The sequence below is a fragment of the Camelus dromedarius genome, unplaced genomic scaffold (genome assembly GCF_036321535.1).
Source record: "Camelus dromedarius isolate mCamDro1 unplaced genomic scaffold, mCamDro1.pat HAP1_SCAFFOLD_197, whole genome shotgun sequence".
Lineage (NCBI taxonomy): Eukaryota > Metazoa > Chordata > Mammalia > Artiodactyla > Camelidae > Camelus > Camelus dromedarius.
The window spans coordinates 287545-299188 of NW_026989761.1; positions in this window are offsets into that span (position 1 = coordinate 287545).

Here is an 11644-nt window from a genome sequence, read left to right on the forward strand (position 1 = left end):
TCAGGGCAGGGAAGCAGCAGTGGAAGCAGGAGCCATGGTGAGAAGTGGCTGGGCTCTGGATATGTTTTAAAGGCAGTGTCAAACCAGATCTATTGACAGAATTCATGTGGTATGTCAGTGAAAGTCAGAATAACTCCAAGATTTTTGACCCAAGCAGCTGGAAGGATTAAGTTTCCACTAACTGAATGGGGGAGGCTGCATAAAGAACCAGTTTTGGGGGTAGGAGGACCAAGAGCTCAGTTTTTACACATGTTGGTTTTAAGATATCAGAGTTCCAAGTGAAGATGCCAAATCAGCAGAATATTATAAGAGTCCAGAGTTGGAGAGAAAAAGTCTAACGGGAGACAGAACTGTGGGAATCATGGGTCACACAGGTGGTACAGGAAGACATGAAACCCAGGTACTCAAACATTAAGATACCCTGGCATTAACCATAGAAGTTATCCTTGAGGGCTTGCCTACTAGGTGAGGATATCAGTCCTATTTCCCGACCACCCGAGTTTTAAAAAGGAACTTACAAATGAATTCGTGCAAGACACTGCCTCCAGTGTGTGGGATCAGAGCTGTAGTCAGAGAATGGGATGGTGCACGCTACTCCCTATGGCACATTTTGTGTGTGTGTGTGTGTGTGTGTACGCATATTTGTGTGAGCAGGGGGATGAGTTACACCTGTCTTAAGAAAAAGAGGTAGAAATTCTAGAAGCCGAAAGATGAAAGAATATCCAGATCTGGTAGAGGGAACAGGGGAAACACTGTGTACTGTAAGACATATCCCCATAATGCCATTTCCCACCATTCTTTTATCAGGAACACAGTTGGAACCTGGGGAATTATGTAGATACGTGTGATGTACACAAATTTTCTGACTATGTAACACTAAATATCTACATATGTAGCAAGTTAATGATATTTATATCTCCTTCAAGTTTAATAACAAGTTCACAACAGAAGGAAAATAAAATATTGAGGACTGGTAGAATTATCCTTGAAGGCCTTTCAATGCTCAGAATGGAAGCAAAAGCGGCTTCACCCCACAAAGTATGTCATTAAGAGTCAAGAATATTTTTTATTTGCTTAAGAAATTGAGAGTTACAACTTCCTGCTTTAAAGAGTTAACTTTAAGACAGATACCATACTATAAACAACATCTATACTGGTGCTTTCTTAAAGCTATTTTTAGTTCCTGCTTGTTCTGATGTACTCCAGAAACTCTGCAAAGAAAACCTTCTATTCAAAGGCTTAAAGGAATAAAAAAAGAAATAACACCGCATTCTTTTAAGTGTTCTCTGTACTGAAAGTCATTTGCAAATGCAGCACTCTGCCACATATCTACATTTTTAACAATAAAGACTTTTGTGCAATTTTTCAATTGCTATGTGACTTTGCGTCAGTCTCTCACTCAGAAGCAGAATGGAGTACCAGAAAATGACACATCATGTCTAAAACTACAGATGTGGAATATGAACTTACACCAGGAAACAGCTAAGTGGGAGGGTAAGGTTTACCTTTTAAGTTACCGTAAGTGCAGTTACACTTTCTCCCTGCTTCCCCTGTGAAGTGAAGAACTAGTCTTTTCCAGGAAAGCTCTCATTCTGAGTACTGTTTTCTTTAAAATATTTGGAGATTCTTTTTTAAGGTTCTTTCACTTTTAAGTCTTTCCCCAACTCTACATCCCATAACAAGTGTTAAAATTATCCAATAGCCTATTGTTACAGAATATACTCTACAAAAGCTGAGGTTTCCCAGGGCTTGGATCCCACAACTCTGCTACCAGATAATCCTAAATCCTTCTTTCCATAACTGACTCTTCTACCAATTCCCAGCTGCGGGCAAATTCGGCTTCTCAGCCCAGTTAACTTTCTAACTCTGCCTACGAACACTCTACTGCCAGTAAGGGAAATCTAAGGGAGCCAACAAAGCCCCTAGTGAGGGTTGCCTCCTTCAAACAATCAAGAGGCCATCACCAAGCAAATATTTAAACCTACTGCAAAACTTCCAAAGACATCTTACAAACAATATAGTTTATATAGATTCATACTATTTGCTCTGGAATAGTGATTTCCAATGGAGGGAACAAAGGACCACACGACCCAAGCAATTATTTAAAACTGCACATAACTATCCCTCTTCACGTGAGGATTCAGGTAAGCCTGTCTTATAGGTCTAGGTGTAACAGAATGGCAGCACCCCTAGCAGTAGGGTGAAAAGCAGCGAGGTAGACTTTTAGTGAAAGGGAGTGATGTAATAGGACCCACCGCCCACTTACCTCCCACCACAGGACAATCATCTCAGATCGAGAACAAACACTTTGGGAAAAAGAGGTTGTTTATGTTTTTATGGTATCTGGTGGAAATAATGCCCTGAGTCACGTGAAGTTGTGGCTGCAAAATTGAACAGGAGACCAGACATTTTCACATTCAGGACACAAATAATCAGCCCCCGAGTGGTCACCATATCTGCTCTCCCCTTTGCCTGTTCACCCCAAAAGCTGCAGGACTCTCCTTCTTGCAGTGACACCCACCATTTCTCACAAATTCCTGCCAAGTTCACGTCAGCAGCTGGTGGTGTCAAAGTCAACATTTGTACTGCTCTGAAGTCTCTCCATTACTTTATATCCTTCTATTTTCTCTGTTGTCTTCCTAGCTACCCTTGCATTCAGAAGCTGGTTAACGCACTAACATTGACTCTGTAATCAGTCCAGGATATAGGAAGCAGAGATTCAACTGTAACCAGTCCCAGAATACTTGTCATGCCACTCTAGTGTCCCAACAAAATACTCTGGCATCCCTCATCTCACCCAAAGAACCACTGAATTACTTAGGGTTTGTAAAAGTAGAGGGTTTCTCTACTGGGAAACACTGGCTTGTGGTAGAGTCTTGATTTCAGTTTTTGCAACTAGTTACAGGCAAAAAGACATGGTCCACAAATTTTCTTCAAGCGTTTGGAATTTAAACTTTTATTAGATACAGAGCCGGCGGACTAACCGTAATCTATGAACATATGGTCATATTATAAAATAATGTCCATGTCTGCCTTACAGCCATGTAAGAACTTGAATTACACCTGCATCCTGTAGGCCTTTAGAATTGGATGTGAAGCATCCTGTGTTAAAAACCTCCTATCCAGTCCCAGAACACCTTAAAGACAACATCACATTAATGCCACTGAATACATTAGTATAGAACTTGTATGGTTAAGTTACATCTCCAATTTCCCAGAGCTGGAAAGCAGATGCCTAGAAAGGCTGGAAAAGCCCAACTACCAAAACAGCTCAAAAGTTGAAGCAGACTCCTGCACCTCCCAGGGCGGAAGGCGGAGGGTGGAGGGGGCATTGCCAACCACACTGTCCTCCCCCAGGACGTGGCATGTGGGGAAGCAGGCAGGAGTGGGTGGCTGGGACTCAGAGGTGGAGAGGTGATGAAAGCAGGAGTGGAACTGCTCTGGTCCTAGAACAACAGAGCTGTAAAAAGCTCGGCTTCAGTTCAACCCGCTTTGTCTCCCACTTCCCCTCCCACCTAAGTGACAAACAGAGCACAGTCAGGCACTTTCTGCCCATGACGGTGACTACTAGCAGGAAAGGGACCAGGATAAAAGCATGTCCTACAAAAGATCAGTCTGATTTTAAAGACTGTGTTATAATCAATGAACAGCAGTGTCAGAGAGGGACACTTGTGAGGTGCTCAAATAGGGAGGAAGAGGCTGAGGATCCATTTCCAGCACTTCCATGTCTTTTATCACTCCTATTTCTGACCTTTCCTTTGCCACGTTTTGTAGCACTGCCATCACTGGCAGGTAAAGGGGCAGCAATGAGACTTGGCCGTTTGGCTGATGGGGCTACATTTCCCAGCACTGGAATGAAAAGGCACTGGAAGAGGAGCAGCTGGAAGATGTGAACCGCGGTCCTGGCCTGTGCCAAACACTAACCAGGTGACCCTGGTTTAGGCTGTTAGTCTCTCTGGGCTTCCAGCTGTTTACTTATAAAAGAAGGTTTTGTCATTGCACAAATATATCCAATATGAAATGTAACGTGAAAGTCAAACATAATGACAACTCACCTGCTTGCCTCAGGGAACAGTAAAAGCACTGAACACTATGTGAATGTAAACACAGAGTTAAGAAAACTGTTGAGGTAAAGCGCTAAACTGAACATGGAGATAAAGTTTTATGGATTTTCTTGGCTTTCTTTTTTAATTGCAACACTGAATTAATAATTATTAGCTATACTCCAAACCACCACCCCTGCGAATAAAGTAGGTTAGCACTGCCTGGATGCCTGCTATTGCCCGATGCTAAGCAGGGTGAAGGTATAAAGGAGGCTGAACAAGGGAGTCTTCTCCAGTTACCAGCTAAGTGAGGAGACACATTGGAAACCAACCAGCAATGGTACCAAGTCAGTACTCAAAGACTAGATTACAGGCTACCGATCATGAACAGTGCAGAAATACAAAGAGGAGCTAGAAGTATTTGGAGTAAATAGGGAAGAATCAATGAAGGGGATGGGGCTCCAACTAGTTCTCAGGGCAATTCTAAGCTGTTTTAACTGAGGACTGGATAGGAAAAGACTGGTGACTCCTGGATTTTAATAAGGCACAGGTTACCCTAGGAGGCTAAGTCACATAATGATTGGAACAAATAAGGTAAGGCCAAAGTGATTAAGGGTCGAGACTACCTGGCTGAGATCTGGTTGTGGTAAGTCTTTGACTTGACTCTAGATGTTGGAGGGTCAAAACTGAAGGTTGACTGAAAGGAGGGGAGAGAATATCCAAGAATTCAGCAGAAGGAAAAATTCTTGTATCAGGGATGAACGCTCTTCATCAGAGTATCAGCAATCAGAATAGACATTTGAAACCAAAAACATACAGTTCCAGAAGCCAAGAATATGTGGAGGGTGGTGAGAGAAATATAAATCAAAGACCATTCCAAGCCTTTGGGTATTCAAGACTAGAAGAATGATTATGCCACTGAATAAATGGATACGCTGCAAGAAAAATGATTATGAAATCAGCTTTAGACATGTTGAATCTGACATATGAGCTAAGAGTAGGTGTTCTCTAAGAAGCTCAAAATTCAAAACTGAAGCACAGATCTAGAGTACAGGCTTAAGATGCAGATGGACAAGACATGATAAATCTCCTAAAAGAAAACATACGCAAAACATTATCTGACATAAATCTTAGCAACGTTCTCCTAGGGCAATCTACCCAGGCAATGGAAATAAGAGAAAAAAACAAAAGGGACGTAATTAAACTCATAAATTTCTTCACAGCATAGGCAACCATAAGTAAAACAAAAGGAAACAACAACCTACGAATGGGAGAAAATATTTGCAAATGATACGACTAACAAAAAAGCCTTAATTTTCAGAATATATAAACAGCTCATACAACTTAAAAACAAAAAAACAAACAACTCAATCCAAACATAGGGAGAAGACCTAAACAAGCATTTCTCCAATGAAGACACAAATGGCCAATAGGCACATGAAAAAATGCTCGATATCACTAACAAACAGAGAGATTCATATCAAAACTACAATGAGATATCAGCTCACACCAGTCAGAATGGCCATCGCTCAGAAGTTCATGAATGATAAATGCTAGAGAGGCTGTAGAGGGAAGGGTACCCTCTTACACTGCTGGTGGGAATCCAGTTTGGTGTAGTCATTATGGAAAGCATGGAAATCCCTCAAAAAACTAAAAGTATACTTACCCTATGACCCAGAAATCCCACATCTGGGTATATAACTGGAAAGAACTCCAATGTGAAAAGATACTTGCACCCCAGTGTTCATAGCATCACTGTATACAGTAGCCGAGACATGGAGGCAAGCTAAATGTAGCAACAGATGACTGGATAAAGAAGTTGTGGCATATTTATAGACTGGAATATTACTCTACCATGAATAGGACAAAATAAAACCATTTGAAGCAACATGGGTGGAGCTAGAGATCGTCATTCTAAGTGAAAGCAGCCAGAAACAGAAAAATACCAAATGATATCACTCATATGTGCAATCTAAAAAAAGAGAGAAAAAGACACTGTGAACTCATCTACAAAACAGAAACAGACTTGCAGACTTAGTCAACAATCTTAAGGTTACCAGGGAAAGGGGATGGCAAGGGATATATTTGGGAGTTTGAGATTTACAAATGTTAGCCACTATATATAAAAATAGATTTTAAATAAAGTTTCTTCTGTATAGCAGAGAAACCTATGTTCATTATCCAGCAATAACCTATAATGAAAAAGCCTATACAGCCACCAACTGAGGAAGCAAGAGAAGAAAGGAGAGTTAGTTATGCTGGGCTAGAGCCCACTTCCAAAATCATTGTCAGCCACTGAGGCTGCCCCGAGGGCACTGAGCACTCCTCCCAGGGACAGACTGACATGACATGCGTCCTGTGAACCTGGGGCAGCAGAGGCCGTCCACAGATCTGGCCCTGGGGGAGATGGGAGCAAGTCCACCTGATCCCCTTGGGGCAGCACCCCTCCCCGCAGACCCCGCCTCCTTACTGCACCGCTCCTGCCTCTCAGGAACCCACTGACTTGAAAACAAGTGATCCACGAACCTGGGGCAGCGGCAGGGAGATGGGCAGCGACCTGGCAGGCTGGTCGACTTGCCCCCTTCTCTCCCACGGCCTGTCCAGGGCTCGGCTTTTGCTGCTCCAGGCACGGTCCGCAGGTCAGCCTGCTTCTGGAAGGAGGGCGCGGTGTGGTCGAAGGCAGTGGCGGGTTATGGGGTCTGCCCATGAGAGCCCGTGGATTGGCTTCAAACTCCCCAGCGCATGGCCTGAGATTGGCCTCTGCTGCCCCAGATTCGTGGAACTCAGGTTACAGGCCAGCCTGCTCCTGGAAGGCAGGTGCTGTGCTGTCAGGGAATGGCGGCGGCTGCGATGGCGGGACTGGGGCTGCCCTGTGAAAGCGCGGGGTTTGCGACCATTTCCCGCTGTTGCTGCAGCCATCCCAGCACACTGATCACACTGCGCCCACCTCCCAGGGGCAGCCTGACCTGTAACCTGAGTCACAAGAACCTGGGGATTTAGAGGCCGCCCCCAAGGTCAGGCCGCGGGGAAGATGGGAGCAAATCCAGGGGCTCTCATGGGGCAGCCCCCATTGCATCCGAGGCCCCGCGACCGCACCGCACCCGCCTCCCGGGAGCAGGTCATGGTCTGAGGGCCAGTCAGAGATGCTTCGGAGCAGTCCGGTGCCCTCCCACCTCCCGGGGCAGTACCTGCTCTCCTAAACCCGGGTATAAGCGGTGGCAAAAACGCGGGGTTCAGGAACTACTAATAGCGGGGTTACCACTAACCACAGCGGCGGCTGGGAACCGCCTCAGGGTCCTAACCGGATGCGCGGCCGTGACCTCATCTCCGCACCCCTCCCTGTGCGCCTCCTCAGTCGCACAGCCCAGGCGTCACCCGCCGGCTTCGAGCAGCACGCCCCCACCAGCGCCCCCTTAACTGCCCGGGAGCGGCAGCCAAACCAAGGGCAAGCGGCGGCCCAGACCCCAGGCCGTGTTCCTCTTCCAGGAGCTGGTCCAGGAGCAACCGGCTGCCGCCAGCTTCCACTCGTTCTGGGCGGGTTCCGGCGTCCGCGCATCTGTCCGTCAGCGCGTGCGCGCCCCTCCTCCTCCCGCCTGCAGCGGAAACTGCTCGGGTGGGTCTCCTGCTTTACCAGACCTGGCCACTGGGGCCGGGAGGAGCCAGGTGGTGCCCCTCCTGTTCGTCCCGCCGGGTCTCCATCCCCAGAGCCTTCACCCCGCCACCGACTGGGTCCTGGCACTGAACTAGAACCACGACTTCCCTGGGCCAGGCCACACCCCACCAGCCCCACTTCCCCTGCTCACCTTCCCCTCCCTGTTACTACCCTCCCACCCCTGGCCAGGCCCAGTCTCCCACCAGACCTTAAAGACAGGGCTTCTTCTCCTCACACCGAGGTCTGTGCCCTGACACTCCGTCCTGCTTGGTCCTAACCTATGGCCCCTACACACTCATGCCTCACCAAAGGACCCCCAAAATCCTGAAACTATACTCCTCACCTCTCAGCCAGGTCAGTTCCAATCTGAGCGGCCCCACACTCCTCAACCTATACCCCCTCACCATGGGATCCCCTTCACTCTGAGTGCACCCCTACCCTAAGCTCACTCCCTCACCCCTAACCCTGTGGTTGGGGTGGGGAAATCTGAGCTCCAGTAATGATGACTACTGCCACCAGCGGGGGATCCAGCCTAGTGTGCACCTTCATAGTTAGTGTCTGAGGCTACAGGGTGAGGCAGGCTGGGCTGAAAGAGGTTCCAATTCCCGCCCTGGCACCCTGATCCCCGCACCCTGTGTCTCATCTGACCCGATGGGTCAGGGTGATCCCAGGCTGCCAGCCAATGGCCTGTGGGCCTTGGGTGGTTGATGGTCCTGATGGTGATCTGGACCCCTAGGGCGGAGGCACGCGGACCTTTGGGGTGGGGGAGTTCAGAGGGTGCACTTGAGCCCAGGGGTAGACAGCAGATGGTGGGCTGTGTGCATGGGGCTGTGTGCGTGGCCTGGCCTCAGCCCAGGTGGGTGCAGGTATCTTGTTCATTCACACCAGGCCAGAGGGAAGAGGGACGGGAGCTTTCAAAGCATCAATTTTAGGAAGCCAAGGCTGGAGAGAAAAGTAGGAATGTGCACTGTCCAGGCCACCATGGATCCCGCCGTGACGCTGGTCCCTTGCATCAGGGGAGACTGGCAGTTAACTGGCCAATGAGACATCCCCTGCTGTGGTATAGTTTACAGGCAATTGAAGGGATTTTGACAGGTAATTTTAATCCAATAATTGTCACTTTCTCTGCGGGAGATCAGGTCCAAAGTCATGGTGAATCTGGCAGGGACCCTGCCTGAACTGCAGCCTGGGACTGTAGAGGACCCACCCAGGACTCATCCTCTTAGCTCTCACCCAAAGGCACTGTAATAGAGAAGAACAAATCTGACTCCATATTGGATCTTTTCCTTTCCTTTAACCCTCTGCCGTGTTTTCTAGGCTTAGTCTTGCTAGCTCTGCAACTTTTGTAAAACAATGTTACCTTTAGGCTGAAATAAACAGAAGATCCTATTCTCAAAATCTGACCTTTAAGGATATTAACACTTTTGCACTCTTATAAAGATAACAAGTTGCAGAATAGAAAAAGTTTGTTTTGTTGCAGGTGTTACAGGAACACGGTGATCTGATTCACGTGGACAGCTGCAAAGGATTCAAAGGACAAAGAAATCCGACACCAAGAAGTTTGCAACAACCAACCACAGCCCCTCCCCTATTTACTAGAAAAGGAGCCTGAAGTCTGACTTGGGGAAGATGGTTCTCCAAGATATTAGTCTGCCATTATCTTGGTCTGCAGCTGTCAACGTAGACCAGGTCATAGGGCCTCTGTAAAACCTCTAACAAAGCAAAAGTTATTTTCTATTCTGCAACTTGCTGTCTTTATATAAGTGCAAAAGTGTTAATATCCTTAAAGACCAAAGACTTGAAAATAGGCTTTCCTGTATATTTCAGGCTAAAGGCAACACTGTTTTACAAAAGGTGCAGAGCTAGTAAGATTAAGCCTAGAAAATAGGGCACAGGGTTAAAGCCAAAATGACAGATCTTCTATGGAGTCAGATATTTTTCTTTTCTATTATAGTATATTCTATTTTTGTTTTAAGTTTACAAGAATAAAGTTTAGCCTTTTCCCATTTTAAATTGTGCAATTTTAAGGAGCATTAAGTGCAGTAAAAATGTTGTGAGACCAACACCACTGGTTTAGACAATTGCCTTCCTCAAACTAAAAGCTTGTATACAAAGCGCACCCCACATCCTACCACCCCCAGCCAATGAGAAGCACTAATCCCCTTTCTCTCTCTGTCTTAACCTATCCTGGATGTTCCCTATCAATGAAATCATATAAAAGGTGGCTTTTTTTTCTCGCTGCCCTCATATCTTAAGTAGGGACGGGTGAATTTTTTGTTTGTTTGTTTTCACGTGAATTAGCATTTTTGTATTTTGAGAGGGAAATCCAGATGGATTAAAGATGAGACGTACCAAATGAAGCCCTTTTGGTAACTCTGTGCATAATCTCGTGGTAGGCACTGCTGTTCTAAGTGTGAAACCAGAGCCAGAAGGGAGATGCTTAGCTCTTCTTGTGGCAAAATAAAACCAAACTAAAGCAGAAAACAAAGGCCAAGAAAGACAGCTGGAAAGAAAAACCACAGCCTGGAAAAAGCTTTCCTCATGACCCAAGGTCGGAGAAAAGCTTCACATCGCTGTGGTGCAAAAACCTCTTGAAGCCCAGTGTTCTGAAAAGAAACAAAACACACACAGGCAGTTCCAACGAGAGGCAGTGCAGGTGGCCAGTGTGTGCTAGAGATGCTCGACCTGTAAGGTGAGGACATAGGCAGATGGACAGACTGCAGAGATAGCATTGGCCACCATCACACTGGCAGGTCTTTAGCCCGGTGACAACCAGCCCTGGTGACAACGTGAGCAGGCAGAGGCCCCAGGAGGTCCCCTGGAGGGAAGAGCAAATGGACGCTCCTCTCCGGCAGAACAAGGTACAGGATACACCAAAGTGCCACAGGAACATCACTTCCCTAGCAGTGCTGGTCCTTAGAGAAGATTCCACCAAAGTGCTTGCACAATTTTCAAAGATAATTTTTCTTTAGTAACATGAATTCAAAATAATCAATATGTCATCAAGGGATTTTCAGAAGTGACCTGCCCTGGGCCCGAACAATACACACACATAAATACACACATATACACATAAATATATACACACATACATACCGGAAAAGAGACAGACAGACTGAAACACAGAGAAGCAGGGGAGACAGAAAAACAGAGAGAAAAGACAGAGAGAGAGGCACTGAGAGACAGAGACAGAGAGAAGGAAAACTGGAGCTGGGAAGGAGTGGAACTCACGCACATTTTCACAAGTCAGTCTGCATGTCAGAACCTGGTCTCAAAGTCCATCCATCCTCCAGGGGAGGGTGTGGGGATCACAAAAGGGCGTGGGAACTGAAGGCAAAAAGTATGAAGACATTCTGGGGCAGTCCACCACAGAGGCCGAGATCAGACACTGGGCCTGTATGTCAACATGACAGAAAGACCTAGGAGGTTGTTTGCCAGAGCTGACGACGTCAGGGTTGTATTTAAATTTAGTCGCACGACTGGGAGCTGGGAAGCAAGCAATAAGGAAAGTGACTTTCTCCAGACCTCAGGGCAGACCCAGGCCTGTGTGGCATCTTCTCTGCGCTCCGCCATCCCTCTGTGGGGTCATTCCTTTGCTAAGTCTGTGCACGAGCTCCCTGTGATGCCAGCCCATGGGGGTGACAGATGCAGTAGGTGTTTCTAGGTCTAGAGACAGGATGGCTTCTCTAGGAAGCAGGGGCCAGAATGGTCCCCACTGTGCTGACGGGAGATTGGGGAGACCCTGAGAGGCACGTGGCTTTTCCATGGTGATAGAACTGTTGAGTTGGGGGAGCCATGTCTGAACCCAGCTGTATCTTCAGAGCTGCAGCACTGGCTGCATCCACGCCTCCCCAGGGCTATGAGGGGGGCTGAGTTGGTGTCAATGTGTGTGGACATGGCATGGAGTGAGAAATGATAGATCGGCAGCCCAGAAAGGTCCTTGGGGAGC